Source organism: Dipodomys merriami, unplaced genomic scaffold (genome assembly GCF_024711535.1).
Source record: "Dipodomys merriami isolate MVZ:Mamm:240054 unplaced genomic scaffold, mDipMer1.0.p SCAF_1, whole genome shotgun sequence".
Taxonomy (NCBI): Eukaryota; Metazoa; Chordata; class Mammalia; order Rodentia; family Heteromyidae; genus Dipodomys; species Dipodomys merriami.
The window spans coordinates 63,092,884-63,114,243 of record NW_027202270.1 but is presented as its reverse complement, the minus strand read 5'-3'; positions in this window follow the sequence as shown (position 1 = coordinate 63,114,243).

The following is a 21,360-nucleotide window of genomic DNA, read 5'->3' as shown; positions in this document are numbered from 1 at the left end:
CAAACTGTCTACCTGTCTAAAGAAAGGAGGATGTATAGGGAAAAATAATAGTGAAGTCAGGAAACTTTTAGACTTCTTGGGATATTCCAAGAATTATATAAAGCACAATTGCACTTTTCAACTCTTCTGACAATGAGATTATCCCTATGGGTTGGGCACTACTGTAGGCAAAGGCATAGATAGGTGAGCTAATTTGAAGACAATTACTTTTTTTTGTATGAAGAAACTAGAATTCAAGTCCATTCAGAAAGCAGATTTTTGAAGTCCAATGCCTTTCTGTTTCCCCAGCATTATTTAAGGGTATTATATCCAAATCTGGAGAGTTTCTACCTCCTGGTAGAGCACTGAGTAGCCATGGGTGTTCCTAACACAACTGAGATACAGTAGAGGGGATGCTTCAACAGACTGCTCACTAGGAAGAAAGCGGAGTGTGTTAACATTGGAGCCTTTCCTGAAAAATTAGAGGAACTCTGAAATCAGGACTTAGACCTATCTCCAGTAATGTGTTGCCTGCACTAGAGATGCTTCTAAAACTGAGATTAAAGTTCTAATTAGGTAATCAGATACATGTCCATCAGAATCCATAGCTGTCATTACTTTTTCTGAAATTTTTTAGTGCATCACCCCCCCCATTCTCTAAGCCCCAGAGTTGTTATTTGTAATGTTCTTTCATGTTTCATAGAATGTCTGTATAGATGAGTTGCTAATAAAATTAAGTCCTTCCTTCCTTCCTTCCTTCCTTCCTTCCTTCCTTCCTTCCTTCCTTCCTTCCTTCCTTCCTTCCTTCCTTCCCTTACTCTATCTGCTCATCCTTCTTCTGGAAGTACTAAGGTTTGAACTCAGGACCTTTGCAATTTCTAGGCAGTGCGCTCTACTGCTAGCCCATACCTCCAGCCTTTTTTTCTTCCTTTTCTGCTTCTTGTCTTTGTCTTTGTCTCAGTCTTTGTGTGTGTGTGTGTGTGTGTGTGTGTTTGTGTGTGTGCACACATGTGTGTTACAGTTTCACTTTCTAGACAAGCTTGCTCCTAGACAGTAACCTGCCTGTGTTAGTCTTCTCATACCAGCTGAGATGCCCCATTGTAACTAATGTGTTCCATTGAGATGTAATGCAAATTTTCTCTCTAGGATGACCTGAAACAACTGTCATTCTGACTTTAACCTCCCTAGTTATCAGGATTTCAGGTGTGAGAAACTAGCACCTGGCTGAGAATTTTGTCTTTTACTTGACATGTTCTAAGTATGCTAGCTAGTACTATAAAAGACTAGAACTATATCTCTTATAACTATACAGGCTGAACTGGTTTTTATCTAACAAAATTTTGCCTCTTTATCAGATTCTATGAAAAAAAAATTCTGATTGAAGCATAGCAAGAATACGATTGCTTTATTGAAGGTTTGTGAGTATAACAAGGTTTACTCTGCCTAATCTGAAAAATCTGAAATCTAAAATGCTCCAATATGTGAAATGTTTTGAACTCCAGCAGGATGCTACAAGTAGAAAATTGCACATCTAACCTCATACAGCCTATTGTACAGAATTACCTCCAGGCTATATGTGTGAATGATATATACAGTATAAATGAATTTCCTATTTAGAGTCAGGTCCCAACACTAACATCTTATTACTTCAAAATCTGAAGATATCAGCTATCTAGAGATAAGGGATGCGTTTTTAGCTTTGTGTGTTCTCATAAGGCCTACTACTCAAGCTCTTTCCTGCTCCACTATCAGAGATTTATCCCAGGCCATGCTGGGATAAAATGGACACTTTCTCCTGTTTCAGAAAATGCCCTAATGGGAACCCAAGTTTAGAGCTGCTACTGCTGCACTTTGGACTGGCCAGGCAGGCACAGAAGTCAGATGAGACTTAGTTAGCTACTCAGCACTAATAGTTCACAAATTTAAGGAAGCTAGCTGCAGATGGTTTGGATTTTTAAAAATTTATTATAAAACATTCTTCTCTAATATGTATTGATGTAATATCATTTTTTCTCATAAAAGGAAGTTTGAACATGGTATTCCTACAAATCATTACTCATAGCTTATGCATGCTTTTCATTGAATTCAATTCCATATGGGCAGAGGTGTTTTGCCTTTAATCCCAGCCTGGGATTGGTCTTACAGTGGAATCCAAAGTACCACATATTTCTTTCCCTATGTACCTTATACATCCACCAAAGGGGGGGGGGAGAGACAGACAGACAGACAGAGACAGACAGACAGAGACAGACAGAGAGACAGAGAGAGAAAGAGCTAGTATATGTTCAATGCACAGAAAGATAGATATGGTAATGTTCTGAGGAGCAGGGAGATGGAGCATGAGCTCATGTATATAAAATCTTCATGATTTACATGAAAGGAGATGTCATTCATGAGGGATGGAGCTCCTAGGAGAAAAATGGAACAAAGACTAGGAATAATTTAGGAGAATGGCAGTGAGAAAATTGGCTTAGTAGAGCAGGTGTCATAGAAGGTAGACTTAGAAAATTCAAGGGCCCTCAGATTAGGGAAAGCCTCCAGGGTCAGGCCTGTTCTCACAACGTTGTTCCAGCATTGTTCTTCCCACTCATACTCATGCAACAGGATCCTGACTCACCTGCTAGAATCCAGGCAATAAGGCAATAGGCTCATGTCAGGTAGAATGATATTAAAAAATACCTTAGACAAGTTCTACCTACTGCTTTGCCCTTGTCCCTTCATTCCCTTTCACACTGCTGCCACATTCAGCTCTTTTGCTACACTGACCTTGGTCCCTTCCTCTGAGGACCCCTCTCATTTGCTTGTTCTAGAACATTCTTCCACTTCACTTCTCTCTACTGTCTGTTGACTACTCTGTCTTATAGATGGTAGCTCAGGAAAGATTTTCTGAAGGAAGCATTCTCTGACTCCCTGGACTCATGCCATAATATGTATGTTCACAAAGCATTCTGTCCCTTATCCTCTGCAGACTGAACCTCCAGGTGCCCACATCTGTTCATGTGACTATCTATTTAATACTGACTCCTTCTATACCATGAACAACAGAGGAAAGAAAACATGTTTGTTTTACTCTCTGTGGCATTGCTACTTTTAGCGCAATTTCTGGAAAAGAATTACCACTGGTAAAGACCTGTTGGATCAATGGATGGTTGAGTTGATAAACTGATGAAGGAGTAATAAACAATTTGGTCATAAGGGTTTAGATCAAGCTTAATATCTACTTTCTTATTCCTGTCAAGTTTGAGGAGTAACAGATGTTTGTTTTATCTGTTTTCTCTTCAGTAATTTAGTTTAGTTTTAGAACTACTATTTTTGTTAGAAAACTAATTCTCTACCCACATTACCTTCCCGCACTCCCTCCACCCCTGCAGTCTAGGTTGTTTTAAAAATGAAGGTAGAAAAGTAAACATTCAAATTTTGTGATTCAATTCACATTTCAGTTTTTCTCTCCGTTATTTTGAACATTGTAAATGCTTTGAATATCTGAACTTTTGCATTTAGATTGCTCTTTTTCATCGGCAGATTTCTAGCCACTTTAAAAACATGTATTTGTGTTTATAATAGCATTCTAATCTAAAAAGTATGTGCATATTAAAGCTTCAACAACAGAAGATAAAATAGGTCTACAGTTCAGATATGATCATTTCTGACACAAATTAGAAATTTCAATTAAACTTTATAGATTGATTAAGTATGAATTCCTATATGAAGCACCAATCAGTATGAAATCAACAACAGCTTCTCTTCAAAGGTACATGGCTTTAGAAAGCTCTTTTTTTCAACCAAAGGATTTGAAACATTTGCGAACAGATGGCAGGATAGCATTGGATTTACTATTTCCAAATTCTTGAGGAATGAAACTGGATCTTTAGCCTTACTTTTTCCCCTCAGATATGCACATAAAAAGCTATAACTTTTCTTGTAAACACAAGTTGCTTCTGTATCCTACATGGTTGCAATTTTATATTTGTTATTTTTACTCCAAAATATTTTCTAATTTCCATTGGAACATAGACATATGTGTTCATATATGTTCTTATGTATACATATATGTAGAAGAGAAACATTCAAGTATATGTCTGTATGTCTGTATATGTGTGTGTGATCTGATTACTTATTGTGTGATAATATCTGAGTAGAAAATGAGGAACAGATTTTGCCTGATAACTATCCCTGGAAGTTCTGGCTTTTCAACTTCCTCTAGGAAAGTGCTCTTCATTCATCAGTATCATGGTGAGGAGGAGGAGGAGGTCCTCCATAACTTTTGGAGAAAAGCATCTTCAACATCCATGTAAAACAACACCTTTGTTGTTAACCAATAGTCTCACTAGCTCCATATTTTTCTTTAATCCATTCTAATCTGCCTGTGAATGGACTATTAAGAAAACAGCCCAGTTATAGGCTTGTTTTCTCTGAGTAGAATGCATTCCCTTCAAAATATAACTTAACAAGATCTAATGCCATACAGTGAAATAATATACCTATTTGAAATGTGAATTTTGACAAATGTCTTTATTTATATAACCAGCTGTGTAATCAATATACATTGCTTCTTTATCAATCCAAACAATCCTACCCTGTCTTTTGAGGGATGCCAGCCACCCTCTTTCCCCAGCTTCCAATCCCAGGTAACCACTGATATCTTTCTTATTGTAAGTTTTATTTTTTCTTCTTAAGATTCTGTACAAATGCAATATCTTTGTGCTCATTTGTGACTAGCCAGTTTTAAGATTAACCACATTATTGCATATATCAATAGTTTGATTTTAAGATTAACCACATTATTGCATATGTCAATAGTTTGCTTACTCTATTTTACTTTCTGGCTCACTATCGCATTTTGAAGATGCACTAAGATTTCTGTATTTATGTATCTGTTGAATAACAAGAAGGTTGCTTCCACTTTGGAGCCATTATAAATTGTTATAAGCATTCATGTACAAATCTTTTTATTTTATTGCATTCTTCCTCACTGACATTCGCATCCATTTTATATTGACTTGAAATATTTCATAGAGCCACGAAATTAGCATGATAAATGTAAGGTCTGCTCCTGGTTGGCAAGCAGACTCTGCCCTCCGCCCTTCTGGAAGCCAAGTCCCACTACCTGCGCTGCCTAGACAACTGGCACACTTGGAAGATGTCACATCTGCATCCGCTGAGGTCACATCTGGATTCCATGTGGCCACGCCTTTCCCTGCCCCTACCCTAGATAAGGCCTAGCCTAGGGCTAGACACTTTCTTTCCCAGCCTCATGGAGGGCCAACCTGGCCTGGTGCCAGCCAGAACGATGAATAAACTTACCCCTTACCTGAGTACCACATGTGTGGTGGTGTTCTTACTCGGCAGCCTCTTCCTTAAAAACCTAACACAAATAGTGCTGAAGCCCAGGAAGGGCTTAAACTCAGCATAGGTAGGATACCCTTCCTTTTTTTTTCTTTTCTTTTTTCTTTTTTTCCTTTTTTTTTTTTTTTTTCTCTGAAGAATGCCCCCAGTTCTGACGGCCTTTGTGCAAACTGATCTGCTGCAGACACAACGCATCAATACCATTGCTGGCTTCTGCATCCACCTCCATGCTTCTCTTGGATTTAGACAGTTTTTGCCACTGCAATGGTAACTAATCAGAAGTCTGTTTACTTTCAGGCTCTCTTTGCTCTCTGCCAATCATGTCCAACTTTCCCTATCTCTCCCTTTCTCTTTTCTACAACTTTTTGGCTTGTGCCCTGAAGAGTGAGATGCAGACTGGGTCCCGGGGACCCCCCTCTAGGTTCCCTCTCAAAGGCTAGCCACTCTAGGTTTGAAAATTGTCAGAGTTTCTATTTGTTCAGGTTTTCTTTGCATTTTTTTCAGAAATTTGCCATATTGAGTTTGCCATCTTGGCACTTGGTGGGCTAAGGGTTTGAGCCGTCTCTCCCAGACCCTTCCACCAAGCTTACTACTCCTCCATCCATCTATTCTAAGGTGCCTTGCTAACAATTTACTGCTTCTTCACAGGCCCTGGTAACTGAGGCCCAACCATCTGATGTGCTTTGTTAGAAAAGATGTCTAAATATGGTTGTCAAAAATTTTAGGTTTTGAGTTTTGCCCTTTTGTTTGGTGTTGTGTGGTTCTAAAATATTGGGCATATCTGAACTAAAATTCTCATCACATCTAACGAGTTTTGTCATTGCAGAATATTTGTTGGTCAATGCTTGATAAGGAGCAGGTAAGCTCTATTTATTCTATTTGGTCTTCTTGTTGCTTTAATTGGAAATAATAAAGGATTTTGTGGCAAAGATTCCAGTTTAATGCCAGCCCAGGCTGAAAAAATCCTTGAGACTCCATCTCCAAACTATCCTGCAAAGAGCCAGGCTGGAAGCATGGCTCAAGTCTCTTATCTCTAATTAACCAGCCAAACACTGGAAGTGGTACTATAACTCAAAGTGGTAGAGCACTGCCTTGAGCAGAAGTGCTCAGGGACAGTTCTCAGACCTGGAGTTCAAGCCCCTGTGAATACCAACTGGGATGAGCCATCCCAGCAATGAGCACCTAGACCCCTGGGACTCAGCCAGTCTGGGGAACAAGGGACCAAGAAGAGGAGTAAGAAGAGATGATGTCACATCAGCCACTTTTTGCCTGCCCTTTCAAAATTAACCAGAGCTGAGAGGTCAGTAGAAGTAAGAAGCCTGCCCATCCAATGTCCATACCTGTCTTTTAACTGGACAGGAATTTACATTCTTGCCTTTGTTATCTGATGTTCTCCTCTACCTAGTTGTCAGATGTTAGAAGTAGCTAGGAATATTTCTACCAACTCCAGGACAGCCTGGAATGCAGAAGATAAGAACTAGCCATTCTAGCTAATTTTTAGTTTTCGGCCCCAAGTCCTTCCTCTTGCCATTTATTTGCTCTCTAGTATTTTTTTTTCCCCAGCTCCTCAATGCTTCATGAGACTTTCTCCAGACTTCATCCAAGAAACTTGCCTCCTCCAGACTTCATCTAAGGACTCTCACCTACCAAGGGACAGCTGCTGTTCACTGCCTTCTCTGGGAGGGGACCATATTCTGGCCTTTTACCCCTAATGTCGATGCCCCTTGTCAGCAGGAAGTAGCCAGAGAGACTCTGCGCCCTATTTCATGATTAATCAAAGGCTGGAATGTAAGGTTCGATCCTGGATGGTGAGTAGACTCCACCCTCCTTGCAGCAAAGTCTCTGCCCAGTACCTGTGTTGTCTAGACAACTGGCACACCTGGAAGTTGTCACATCTGCATCCACTGAGGTCACATCTGTTTTTGATGTGGCCACACCTTCTCCCCCCCCCCCCCATAAGGCCTAGCCCAGGGCCAGATGCTTTCTTTCCCAGCCTCATGGAGTGCCCACCTGGCCTGGTGCCAGCTGGAATGATGAATAAACCTACCCCTTACCTGAGTACCACATGTGTGGTGTTATTCTTACTCGGCAGTCTCTTCTTTAAAAACCTAACCATGTAGGGACCACTCCCTTTGGTTATTTAAGCTCCTTTTTCAGTTTCTATGCTGTGTGATGTTTTCCTTTCAGCATGGCAAAGTATGATTTGTTTGGATACTGTGTTATCAGTTACCTAGGACACATAGGAGTGGCATAAGTATTTTTAGTGGTGGTTTCCATTCTTTTTTAATCTCTGTCTATCTGTGGGTGGAGAGAAAGAGAAAGAGAGAGAGAGAAAGAAAGAGAGAGGGAGAGAGGGAGAAAGAGGGAGTGAGTGCTGGAAACACATGCTCAAGAAGCAGAAGCATGTGGTATTATATTCAATACTTCTTTGAAGATTAGATTTTAATATTTTAGTTTTTTCACTAGAAGATTTTCTTCTTTTTATCTGGTCTGCATTCAGATTCAGTCCCTAACTTCAGTAAATTTTATTTACCAAATGCTTACTGATTACTTTGTGCTAGAGCTATTGGAAAAATCACCCTAACTAAACCAATTGTAATGGCATACACATTGAAAATACCCCCTACTTTTTCCTTAACCCATGAAATATGTGTTATCATCTATATAATAAATGACTTAACTCTAAGAATTAAGCTCAATGTTTTATTCTCTCTTTTGTATTCTCCCATTCTTCCTCCTTCCTTCCTTCTGTCTCTGTCCAGATTATGGTAAAATTCCAGCATTTTCTCAGACTTGGGCTTTGTCTTTCTTTAGTCTCTTTGTGCTTTTGAAACTATTTGAATTTTTTAACTTAAATTTTATAATGGATATTATCCTAAAATGCCTTAATACTCAGTTAACTAAACCTCAAACACAGTATGATCTTGGCAACTACCCAAAGGTCAATAATATAAACCCTAGGAATCAAATACAAGTAGATATAGTACCTTGCAGACATTTAGCTCTGCTTATTGTGAAAGATTCAGGGTGTTCAAAGAAGTGTATCTCACCAAAGTAGCAATTACTAAGCTTAACAGCCTATTGTTAGGATATTAAATTAAGGCCAAATAAAATACCAACTCAAACTGCCTCTTAGAAAGAGTGACTCAGAGCTTAATTGATATGAGAATCAAATAAATATTATTGAAACTTCTTAAGGAAACAAAATTCCTTTCAATTTAAGTTCCATTTTAATGGAATTCATTGAGCCTCTTCAAAAATTTCTATAAAATGTCTAATAAAAGACACGATGTCCTGAAAGTGTTTAAATCATTTTTAAAAAGGGATGTGAAACTCTCTTCCTTTCCCTCCCACCACATGAGAGGAGGAATGTGGTGTTGTAAAGTCCTCTGTAATTTTAACTATGGGCACATGTCTTTTTTAAAGAGCTCAAGCTGGCAAAAAGTTTTTCCAAACATGCAAGGAAGTGGGCCTTCCAAATCTGAGTGAAGGGATAGACTCTGGCACATTAAACAAACCCCAGAGAAAAATGTTTATTCAGCTAGTCTGTGTTTTTATTTTCCTACATCAAAACATTGGTCTGTTGACTTCATATTTTTTTCTAATATACTTCGTGTTTTAACTTCACTTACAGAGTATACTTATAAATTATTTACTGTCATATAGAGGCAGTTGAGAAGGATTTCTACTTAATTTTGAAGGTTATGTTTCAAAGCCAGCCTGGGCAGGAATGTCCATGAGACTCTCATCTCAAATTAATTACCAAAAAGCAGAACATGGAGCTGTGGCTCAAGTGGTAGAGTGCCAGCCTTGAGTTAAACTGCTAAAGTATAGTGTCAGATTCTTTGTTGGAGTCCCGCTACCGGTGTGTGCACACGAACACACACACAATTAAGCACTTTATTAATAAGATGCTAAGAATTGGTGTACAGATTAGACTAATGTGGTTCTTATTCAAGTATAAGTAAGACAAGTAGAATAACAGAGATTTTTGGCATTGCATTTTGCCTTTGTAATCTTAGCAGTCTAGAAGCTGAGGGAGGAGAATTCCAAGTTCTAATCCAGCCTGAGCTACATAAATCAGCAAACATGCAACTAAATAAAGCAACTAAATAAAATAAATGTCTCAGAAAAAGACTGAAATGTATGTGAATGCTTAATTCTGACAATTAATTCTGAACAATTCTGTTGCTCCTGGAGAGACAACACAAAAAAGATTTTTGGTATAATGAAAATAAGTAATTTGAATATTATATAGAAATGAAGAATTTGATCTATAACATATAACATATCACACACAAGCATTACACTCCAGATAGAATTGATTAAAATATAAAAAATCAAGCTTAATTAGCTTCTAGAGATAATAAGAGGTTTATTCTCTTTAGGAGAGAAAGATTACAAAGATCTTAAAAAATAACAGACATAAATTTAATGCATTAAAATTAACTTTTAACTGAAACCTAGAGGAACACTCAAGCCATTGAAGAGAAATGATAGCTGCCATCTATGTAACTAATAACAGCTTTTAAATTATCTCCAGTATGTAAAGAACTAGTACAGATTGGTAAAGAAGATGCTACTTACAAAACATGGAAGACTTGTACAGGCTTTGCACAAAAGAAGTATAAATTGCCAATAAACTCTGTTAAGCCTTGAATCTTATTGTCATGAAAGATGAGAATTAATGCCAAATGATAAACCACTGTATACTCATCAGAGGAATTAAAAATTAAAACATCAGTGATAAAAATAAATGTAGAGCTAATAGAACTCTTAGTGAGAAGAAGATGGCACAACCATTTGGGAAATACTCTTTTATATTATCTACTGGAGGTAGATAATATATGTATATTATGTTTATATATAGTTTATGCTTACATTATACCCCATTGATTCTATTTTATACTAATTCACAGCAAAGAGATACAAGAGAAAGGTGCCAAATGTTTTTATTGTAACATCAATCCTAAAACCCACAAACTAGAAATAACTCAAATATCAATAACCAACAATAGGATATTATTTTAAATACATTTTTATTGTAAAATAGTGTACAGAGGGGTTACAGTTACCTGATTAAGGTAATGAGTACATTTCCTATCGAACATGGTTACCTCCTCCTTTGTTTTTCCTCTATCATCCCTTTCCTCCCCACCTCCCAACTCCTCCCACCCTCCCCCCTACAAATTGTAGTTTGTTTTCAACATAGTCTCTTGTCCATCTTATTGTTACAATGGGTCAACCTGTATCTCTATTTAAGCATTTTGTTTTTCACAATGTGATATTATTAAAAGCAATATTGTATGGCAATAATATATCTGTTGAATGGATGGAGGAATAAATGAATTAACAGGATAACAAATGAACCACAGCTCCATGCAGCAATGTACATGAACTTTCTACAGTGCTATGACAAAGGTTTAAAGGAAAATCTGTGTATTTGTGTAACCACTCAAATACAGACAAAACTGAAGTATAATGTTAGAACTCTGCATAACTACTTCTGAGGAGGAAGTAACAACTGATGTGGGAGCCGTGCAGGGAACTTGCTCTTGTGGCTGCAGTTTTCAGCTCCTTTGTCCAGAGTAGTGCTTACTACATTAATGTTTATGAAATTTTATTGAATGGTATATATTTGTGGAATTTTCAGTATATGCACTATACAGTGAAATAAAACAAAGTACAATAATGAATTAGGTTACATGTCTTTAAAAATATACAGGAGGATAGTTTGTTTTTTCATAATTTCCATGGTTCATGTTTGTTCGGCTTGTAATTACAGTACATAATTTAGTAGGGTATAAACCCAGGGCTGTAGGAAAGTCGAAATCAATGGCCTGCAAAGAGAGGGACTTAAATCAGTGAAAGTTAAATACTGAGAACAGTATTTCCTGTCCTATATCTCTTGAAGGTCCCAGTGCTGGAGGGGGGAAGGCTTCCTAAACACCAGCAGTGGTGGATAGCAAAGGGAGCACAAAGGGGCACCCATATTAGGACTGCTGAGAGCTGAGAACAACATGGGCTATTCTTCCTCATTATGCACTTCTTCAGAACAAGGATGTCATTATTTTATGACTGAAGGAAAGGAGGTTCAGGATAGCTAAGTGATTTCCTCAGCCAATTCTAGAGTATAAGAAGTGATTTAAGCCAGTTATGGAAAATTCAAAAGGTATACGCTTAAATGAGCTGGTGAGTATAACAATATATTCCCCACTTAACTCTTTATGCCCTATTGCCTAAATATGCCATGTGTTAATGCTATTTTTTTTCTATTCTCTCTGAGAGTTCAATTTGAGTTTTTCACAAAATGTCTTTCAATTCTTTAGCATAGCCAGCTTTCCTTCGTGCTCTTTCTCTTTCTCACTTTAAATAGTTAACACAATCAAATAACACATTAGACACTATCAAAAAGGGAAATTATCATGATAGAAAAGTAGATGTATAATATGTAGGAATTCACACAAAATGCTTACACAAATGGCTGATAATATATAAAACATGCAAATAAACTAAAAACGCTGAAATATTTTGCCTGTCAGCGTATTAAAAGTGAAATGCATGGTGGAAGTTGAAATAATGACAGTCATATATTGTAGTAATAGAATATAAATTGATCAAATGTGTCAAATATATGTTTCTGGATTTTAGGGAGAGGTATTAGCTGCATATAGGAGTATATGGACAGTATTTCACCCAAAGATCAGTTAAGATCACCTAAAGTATAAATGTAAATAGGAAAAGAACATGATGTGAGAATTGGCCCCTTGGATACTCTAAACCTTGGAGGTTAGGAAGATGGAGTAGCAGTAGCCATTAAAATAGGAAAATAGGAAAAAAAAAAACTTAGGAGAATGGTGTTCTGGTAGGCAATTGAAGATGTCTAAGACAATTTTTTAAAAAGTCAATGTGTCATATATGGTATATATATATATATATATATATATATATATATATATATATATATATGTGTGTGTGTGTGTGTGTGTGTGTGTGTGTGTGTGTGTGTGTGAGTGTGTGTGTGCGCACAGTGGGGGGAAGCTAGCAGGCTAGGAGGAAGACACAGAATCAGAGGGAAGTGGGAAAACATACAATAAAGGGACCCATCAACTGCACCTGACATAGATGAAAAATGAACTAAGCAACCCAAAGACAGCTATGGGAAGAGAAAAATGAGAGGAAAAGAGGGAACAGCTTACACTAAGCAAAAGGAAAGAAATATAAATATCACCTGATGTGGAAGAAATAATTGTATTGTCAAAGCTCATAGAATTCACAAACTTTATAGACCATGATAATGACAGTTTGTCTTGTGAAGGTTAAAATGTGTTTGTGACTTTAACTAAATATCACTATTCCACAATACTGTGAAATATGTGAAATTTATGTAATCACCTAATCTCAATTTAAAAAAAAAAAAGAAAAGTGGGAGAAAGGAGGAGTTAGGAGTGATAATGACAATGTTGTCAGACACTTTGTCTTCATATACTGTTTTGTAGAATGGGAACTTTTTTGTAGAAGTACTAAGATAATAAACATTTTTTAACAAGTCAGTGTGTCAAATGCTGGTCGCAGGTGCAGGCAGATGAAGATGGAGGACAGATTACTAGGCTTCCCACCAGGGAGGTCATTGGGAACCTCATAAAGGTCTCTTTGGGCAAGAATGTGGGCTTGAGAGGAGCCTGAGGGAGAGAAACGGAGGGATGAGAATGTCAGTAAGCCATGGAAGAATTGTAGGTATTCAGAAAAATAAAGTCCTTTGTATTTAACATCAGAATGTGGTGATAGTTAATGTTTTAATTCCCTTTAGCAATTCTAGCATCTGCATGCTTTTGTACTGAGTTTTCATTGCTTGGATTTCTTCTCAATGTGGTGATATTTTCCTTTTTCTTTGCAATTCTTGGAATTTTTTTATATGTAAGACATTATAAATAATTTTTCCTTTCTGGGAAGCAGATATTCCTGTGTTTCTGTAAATGTTCTTAAACTTTGTTCTGGAACACCAATAAGTTCCTGGGAAGGATTTGAGCTTTTCAAAGTGTGCTTTTAAGCTTTGTCAGGCAGGTCCAAAATAACCTTTAATGTAATTTTGCCTAACTACTTAGACAAAATCCTTCTAAGTACTGTCCCTCATGCTCCCTGGGTTATGGGATTTTTCCCACTCTGTGTAGTAGAAATACATACTTATGTGCAAACAATTTCTATTTCTCTGTGAGCATCAAACGCATTCCCTCCCCCTTCTCCTTTTTAATGGTTATTTCCTTGGTTATGACAATTTCCTCATGTGAATGTTCTGATCAACACTGAGATCCAGACCCAAGGGGAAGCCTCACCAGGTACCTGAATCTCTCTCTCTGTGCAGATTTTTCTTCACTAGTATACTACCCAGTAAATTATAGTGTCTTATTCCCTCAGCTCGTTCACCTCTGTCATTTAAACTCAGGGAGACTATTTGCACCCCCCCCAACCTGCCTCATGCATCTACTGAAGTCTGGAAATGTCACACAGAAATTTGGGGGTAATTATAGTTTCTCTTTGAAGGATGGTTGTTATATGCTAAGGCCCAGTATGTGAAAATCCATTGTTGCACACTTTTTGTTGTTTACTTCTGGCAAATATGGTAAATCTGGTCCCTCATATTTCATTTGAGCTGGAAGTAGATATCTATTGTTTTTATTTTCTTGTACATTTTTTTTGTGAGAAAAATTGCATCAAAAATGTTTCAGGCCATGACAATACAGTTTATTTATTTTTGGTTTTGTTTTCCTAATGATCTCACAGCAGAGGCAGTGTGTGGTATCTGGGGATCTCGTTAGGCACAGAATCTTATTTGGAAGGTCTGGAGCAGGGTCTGAAACTCAGCCTTTCTAATAAGCTTCCAGGAAACGCTGCTGCAATAAAAGTAAACTCATCTAAAATAAAATTGAAAACGCAAAAAGAGATTTTGCATAATTTTGCTTAAAAGACCTAAAAGGACTCTGCTAAACTTAGGCAACTTGTTGCTATGTGCTCCCAATGTCATGACAAAGAGTTTGCAACCATTTCCTGACTTAATACATGCTCAAGGACCATTCTCACCTCTGCTCAGCTGTTCTGGGAATCAGAAATGTTCTGTCTTCGAGGTATTGTATGGCTGTTTTCTCCATCTGGGGCTGTCTACCCTGATCATGTATATGGCTAAATTCACCAACTCTTCAAATCTTCATTTAATCATCATCTTTTTATGCCCCATTTACACACTCCTCCTACTATTTGAAATCTTCTGGCAATCTCTTTAACTATTTTCTCCAGTCTCTTTGATACTTGATTCTTTGCTTCACTGTCTGTGATACATCTTTATCTAATAAAGTGACAATAATAATGTTATCAGCCAGGATTGTTGTGGGGATTAACTGAACTTCCACCGGAGCACGATATATTACAAAGCCTTGTGCTGAAGAGTTAACAGTATTATTGTCTATTGTTAGGATGTGTTGAATTCAAATTCTAAGGAGAAGGCCTGAAACAGAGATTATCCCATGGATGAAAGTAGGATTAATGATAGAGCAGAGAAAAATTTAATAGATATCTTTGTAATTTCACATTTTTTTGTAATAGTGGTGCTTTTACAAAGAATGAAATAAACAGGAGGAAAAAAGACCATTTTGTTTTTGTTTGGTCACTTCTATCCAATTTTCATAATGGAATATCTATTTAAAGTTACATTGCCATAATTATACCCACCAAACACCATTGAGATTTATGATAATTTCAGTATTTTCAATATGTATGGCCTTGTGTCATGATCTTTATATTCATTATCTCATTTACTTTTTATTTCTGAATTTCATTCACTCCTTTTTCTTGGTTCTATGACTAATGCTGTACCAGTCATCAATTGATGAGGGGGGTATACTTACTGTGTGTTTGTGCCCTTTCAGTATTTCTGCTGTGAAAGAGCAGGAGAGTTCTAGGAGCTTAGTTGTGATTCTCATCTGCGTTACAGAATCTTTCAAAATGCTACACCAGAGAGCAGTTAGCTATGTGCACATGGATGTAGACCAGTTTAGGCCCTGCAAATCAATTGACTTCTATCCCATTGTAGGGGTTCAAACATACCTTCTCCAATTACATCTGAACCTAGGAGGGTACCCTCTGCCAAGACTGTGCTTTCTTAGATGTTTTCCTCAGCTGTAGGTTGTCATGTAACATTTTCTTACATCCTATACTACTCATGTTTCAAAGTGTAATGAGTTTTTATATGGAACTTCCTGTGTAAATCCCTATTTAGTTTCTCTCTCCCCTTCTTTGTGTGTGGCACTAGAGTTTTAATTCAGGGCCTTCAGCAAGCATTCTATCATGTGAGCCACATCTCCAGATCTTTTTGCTTTAGTTTTTTTTTGGGGGGGGGTAATAGGGGATGGGTCTTGTGTTTTTGTCCACAGTCGGCTCAGATTGTGATCCACCTATGTAACTGGCCTTCCATGTATCTGGGATGGCAGGTGCACTTTGCCATGCCCAATTTGTTAGTTGAGAGTGAGCTTCACTAATTTATTCCCCTAGGTTGGCCTTGAATTGTAGTTTTCTGAATTTCCATATCCTGATTAGCTGGAATAATAGCTGTTTCCACAGGGGCTGGTTTCTGTGTCTTGAGTGGATACGAACAGTTACAGTATTTTATTTTGAGTTCTTATATCCTTCCTCTGATTTAACCTACAAGTTATACATATCTTAAGTGTAGAGCTCAATGGATTTATAAACTCATTCAAACACACCTACCTATATGGGGAAATAAACAGAACAATCTTTATTTTAACCTAAGAAGTATCTATCTCTTTTAACTCTTTCTAGTCCATGCAATATCCTCACCACAAAGGTAATCAATCATCTGATTTCTACTGTTATAGAATAAGTTATTTTTCTTCCATGACTTTCATGTAACTTGAATGAGAACAAGCATGATTTTATGTTTCAGGTTTTGTTGTTTATTTTATTTTATTTTTGTGATACTGAAGTTTGAACTCAAAGCTTCATGTTGCTTGGTTTGTTGGATCAGCTGGTGTCTTATCACATAAACCATGTTTCCAGCCTTGATTTTTGTTCAATATTTTCTAGATGGATTCTTAAGGACTTATCTGCTCAGGTTAGCTTTGAACCAGAATCCTCTGGGTCTTATCCTCCTGAGTAACTAGGATTATAAGTATGAGGCCAGCTCAGTGTTTTTTTTCCCTCTCACTGTGTCTTTAAATTTTATTTATTTATTCTACAAGTAGATTGCTATTTAAATTATTCTGGGACAGTATAGTGCATTTTTGTTTAAAATATTTCCTTACTTTCTGATATTGCAAGTGTTCTAGGCTTATTTGTTTGTGTTTCCTTCCCCTAGTTTTAAAACCAACTAATTCAGTATGTAATCCTGATTTCTTTTACTTGAGAATGTTATCAAAAGTAAATCTGGCTGCTAGATGTGTTTGTTGTTGGAATGCTGAGAGTCTTTTATTTTGGCTATTTTTGTAGGTAGTGTTATCTCATTAGAATTTAATTTTCTTTTCCCTTATGTAATGACTAATAGTAATGAGTTTGAATGTCATTTCATATCTTCTTTAGCTATTTACATATTTTTACTTGTTAAAGTCTATTAAATTCTTTAGCCGATTTTATTGCTTCTTAATATTTGAAATTGAATTGTAGGATTTATTTGTATTTTAAATATGATCAGTATGAGTCTTTGCCAAATACACACACAAACACACATCAAAATATTGTAAATGTTTTCTCTAAGTTTATGACTTGTCTCCTAACTTTTAAATGATTTACTTGTAGCCAAATTGACTGATTTAATTATTGTTATGTTAGAGTTGAAGCCTGCCATTACATTGCTTTGTTTCTTTTTCATCTTAGTCCTTGCTTTCTCTTCTAATGCCTTTTTAGGAGGCACATAAACATTTTTTTGGATTACATTATTTACAGTAGTTTTTAGTAGTTTTCTTAGTGGTTGCTTTACATGCTTTACATGCATATGTATATATACATATCTATGTGTGTATATATAAATAATTTACTGGTTAGTTAATATCACTATCTTACTATTTCAAGTGAAATGTATGTTACTTTCACTTAATCCATTTTACTTTGCCACTTTTAAATATATCTATCTTGATTTCTCTCTGAGAGAGAGAGAGAGAGAGAGAGAGAGAGAGAGAGAGAGAGAGAGAGAGAGAGAGAGAGAGAGAGAGAGAGGGAGCGCCCTATCAGATAGGGTAATTTTAAACTCAGGCTTCTTGGGTCATTTTGTTTCTATTTTTTAATTATTATTGTGAAAATACCTTAGAGAGGGATTACAATTACATGGGCAAGGTAATGAGTGCATTTCTTGTCAAGCATTGTTGCCTCCTCCTTTGTTCATTTTCGACATAACATCTTGTACATCTCATTGTTGCAATGGTCCACCTGTAACCCTATTTAAACAATTTGGGGTTTTTTGTTTCTATTTTTGTAATTTCCATTAGGTATTCTTTAAGCTATACTTATTAGCAACAATGTAGTTTTCCTTTGACTAAGTACATTTTTTATTCCCTTTTTTATTCCTGAAAAATGTGTTTGGCATTATATAAAATTCATGATTGACAGTTTTATTCTTTCGTCGCTTGAAAAATGTGATGGCACTTCCCTTCTGGCCCTATGGTTTTAGATGAGAATTTCCTACCATTCAAATGGGTGGTAGTAGTTTATCTTCGTCTATTTGATTTTCAGAAGCTCAATTATGTCTTAGATAAGTTTCTACAAATTTGTTCTATTTGAAGTTTTCTCAGCCCTTGAAATCTGTAAGTCAATGTGTTTTGAAACTTGGAGATTTTTAATCTTTTTTATTCCTTGGATACATTTTCTTTTTCAGTTCTAGCCATTCTTTTAAAAATATTATTTTTATTAGTTATTTTGTTGTTTATTTTATATTATATTTCATGGCATGAATTAATTGTACTAGGGTTTTTTAATATTCATATGTTTCTTGGCTAAACCTTTCAATCAAACTTCACTGTATTTAGTTTGGGTAAATCTGTTGATAGGTCCACTAATTATAGCCTTTAATCTCTATTACTGAGTCTATTCAGTGAGGTCTTTAAAACTTTATTTTTATATAATTTTGTTTGTTGTTTTTTAACTAGTGTATTTTTGTGCATTTCAGAAGGATTTCTAAATATTTCTTGATTTATATTTATGCTGGTGCTTTAACAAACTCATTAGATCACTAACAGCTGATTCATCTGTCATCAATGATTGGCATAAGTTTTTTCTTATGGTAGCTATGAGCTTTCTGGTATGATGAGTAGCTTTTGTGTATCCTGAACATCTTGGATATTACGTTATGAAACTCCAATTTCTGTTAAACTTTTTAAAACATGAATCCCCCTGTTGAGGTGTATGATAAGAACCAGGTGTGTAGGGCTGTATGGTATGCTCAGCTTCCTTCTCTGTCAGTGTGGGGCAGTGACTGGTGAGGCACTGATTCTTTGTAGCAGATTGTTGAGATAGAGCTTCTCTTTGGCCTCAACTCAGTCCTACCTTAAAACACAGGGGCATTGACTCAGTCTGACAAAAAGGTTAAGGTCAGTGTTTAAGGGTTTCTCTGTATCTAGGGAAGCATGAGAGGACAATGAGCTTCAGATTAAAGCCACCTTCCACCACTGATTTTCTTTCCTTCCTTCCTTCCTTCCTTCCTTCCTTCCTTCCTTCCTTCCTTCCTTCCTTCCTTCCTTCCTTCCTTCCTTCCTTCCTTCCTTCCTTCCTTCCTTCCTTCCTTCCTTTTCTTTCTCTCTTTGTTTTTACAGGTCTTTCTTTTTGAACTCAGGGTCTTAGCACTGTCCCTGAGCTTTTTCAGCTCAAGGCAAGTCTTTACCACTTGAGCCACAGCTTTACTTCTAAGGTAGGGGTGTGTGTGTGTGTGTGTGTGTGTGTGTGTGTGTGTGTGTGTGTGTGTGTGTGTGTGTGTGTGTGTGTGTGTGTGTGTGTGTGTGTGTGTGTGTGTGTGTGTGTGTGTGTGTGTGTGTGTGTGTGTGTTTGGAGATAAGAGTCTCTTGGACTTTCCTGCTCACAGTGGGTTTGAATCCTGATCCTTAGAACTCAGCCTCTTCAATAGCAAGGATTACAGGTGTGAGTCATTGGTGGCTGGCTTAATTTTTACTTCTTGATGCCCAGTGAAAAACGACAGGTCTTTACAGGGCCCCAGTGATGCTAGGGGAAAGATGCAAACAGAGCAGTAAATGAAAGTCCATTCTCATTGGTTCATAAAGTCCATTTGCTGCCAGATGGTGGCTCACCTTTTTTGTATCCACCTTTTTTTTGTATCCACTCACAAATGTTTTAAGGCTCCCAAATTCTGAGTCCTCTACTCATTAACACTAGGACAGACATCGGAACTGATTTCCCTCCCCCTCCCTCCCCCGCTTCTCTGAAAGCTGAGGAGTGTATTGGAACTTAGAATGCAAATGATAAAGTAGAGCACTCAGAATTTGGGGGCCTTAAAACAAATACATCTTTTCTGTATCCACTGATAGTACACGGGTAGGATAATGAAGGCACTTCCTGCCTCTGCTGATCAAGTTCAATTTCCCATTAAGCTTGATGGCTGTTAATCTGGCAGGTAGATGTTGGAATAACTCTCTTTGGCTCTTGTTGACAACACTATGTGGAAGACTAGAGAACTACTGTCTAGTTTTACAGTGCAGGGAGGTGAAGGCAGAGAGCTGGTGAGGAGGGACAGTGGAAGATCAGTTTGCATTTTGAGCCAATATGAGAGTGCCCATTTCCATTGGTATATGACTTGAGTAGGGTGGTTATTGGCAGAAAGTTGCTGTGTTGTATTAGCCACACTTTTGCTGTACTTTTCTAGAAAAAATTACAGCTCCTTTTAGAGCTTATCCATAATTGTTATGTCAATGAAAAGAGGAAAGTCTTGGGAGAAATAGGACTAATTTATGTTGGCCCGAACTGGAAGTTACCAATAAGAAAAGCCAAGTTTTCATTAATTTTCTTTCATGTATTATGATCTAGCTACAAAATAAGATGTTATCTTTTCATTTTTTCATCAACTTTCTTATCAGATTGGGTAAGTTTCCTTCTATTCTGAATTTTTTTTTAATTTTATTTTATTTGAGAACATACTGTACAGAGGGGTTACAATTACATTGGCAGGATAATGCATACATTTCTTACCAAGCATTGCAGCCTCCTCCTTTGTTTACCCTTCACCTCCCTTCCCAGCCTCCCCCCTCCCCCCCCACCCAATCATACCCCCTCCCCCCCCCCACACCGACATTGTAAAGCTTGCTTTGACATGACATTTTGTAATTCTCCTTGTTACAACAGGTCCACCTGAATCCTTAAACAACTTGTTTGTCCCCATCTCCTCCACATGTTATACTGACATCAAATAAAGTGAAAGCGGGGGTTACACTGTGGGGGAGGGACATACAAAGCAACAAAGAAATAATCTTATAAATGCGTTAGAAACACATGCATGAAAGAAACGAAAACATTAAAATACATATTTAAGGGTTCGTTTTCCTAACATCACATTATCTAATCTTTTCCGCTTGACTCATACCTATACTAGATATTGCAAATAAGGGAAACCATGGGACCTATGTTTCTTTGGGCCTGGCTTACTTCACTTAATAGAATTTTTTCCAAGCCTTTCCATTTCCTAACAAATGGGGCAATATCATTCTTTCTGATGGAGGCATAGAATTCTATTGTGTATATATACCACATTTTCTTGATCCATTCATCTACTGAGGGGCTTTTGGGTTGGTTCCATATCTTAGCTATGGTAAATAATGCTGCAATAAACATAGTTGTGCTGGTAGCTTTAGTGTGGTCTTGTTTGTATACATTTGGGTAAATGCCCAAAAGTGGGATTGCTGGATCATAGGGGAGATCTATGTGAAGTCTTTTGAGGAACCTCCATACTGCTTTCCAAAGTGGTTGAACAAGTTTACATTCCCACCAACAATGAAGTAAGGTTCCTTTCTGTCCACATCCCCTCCAGCATCTGTT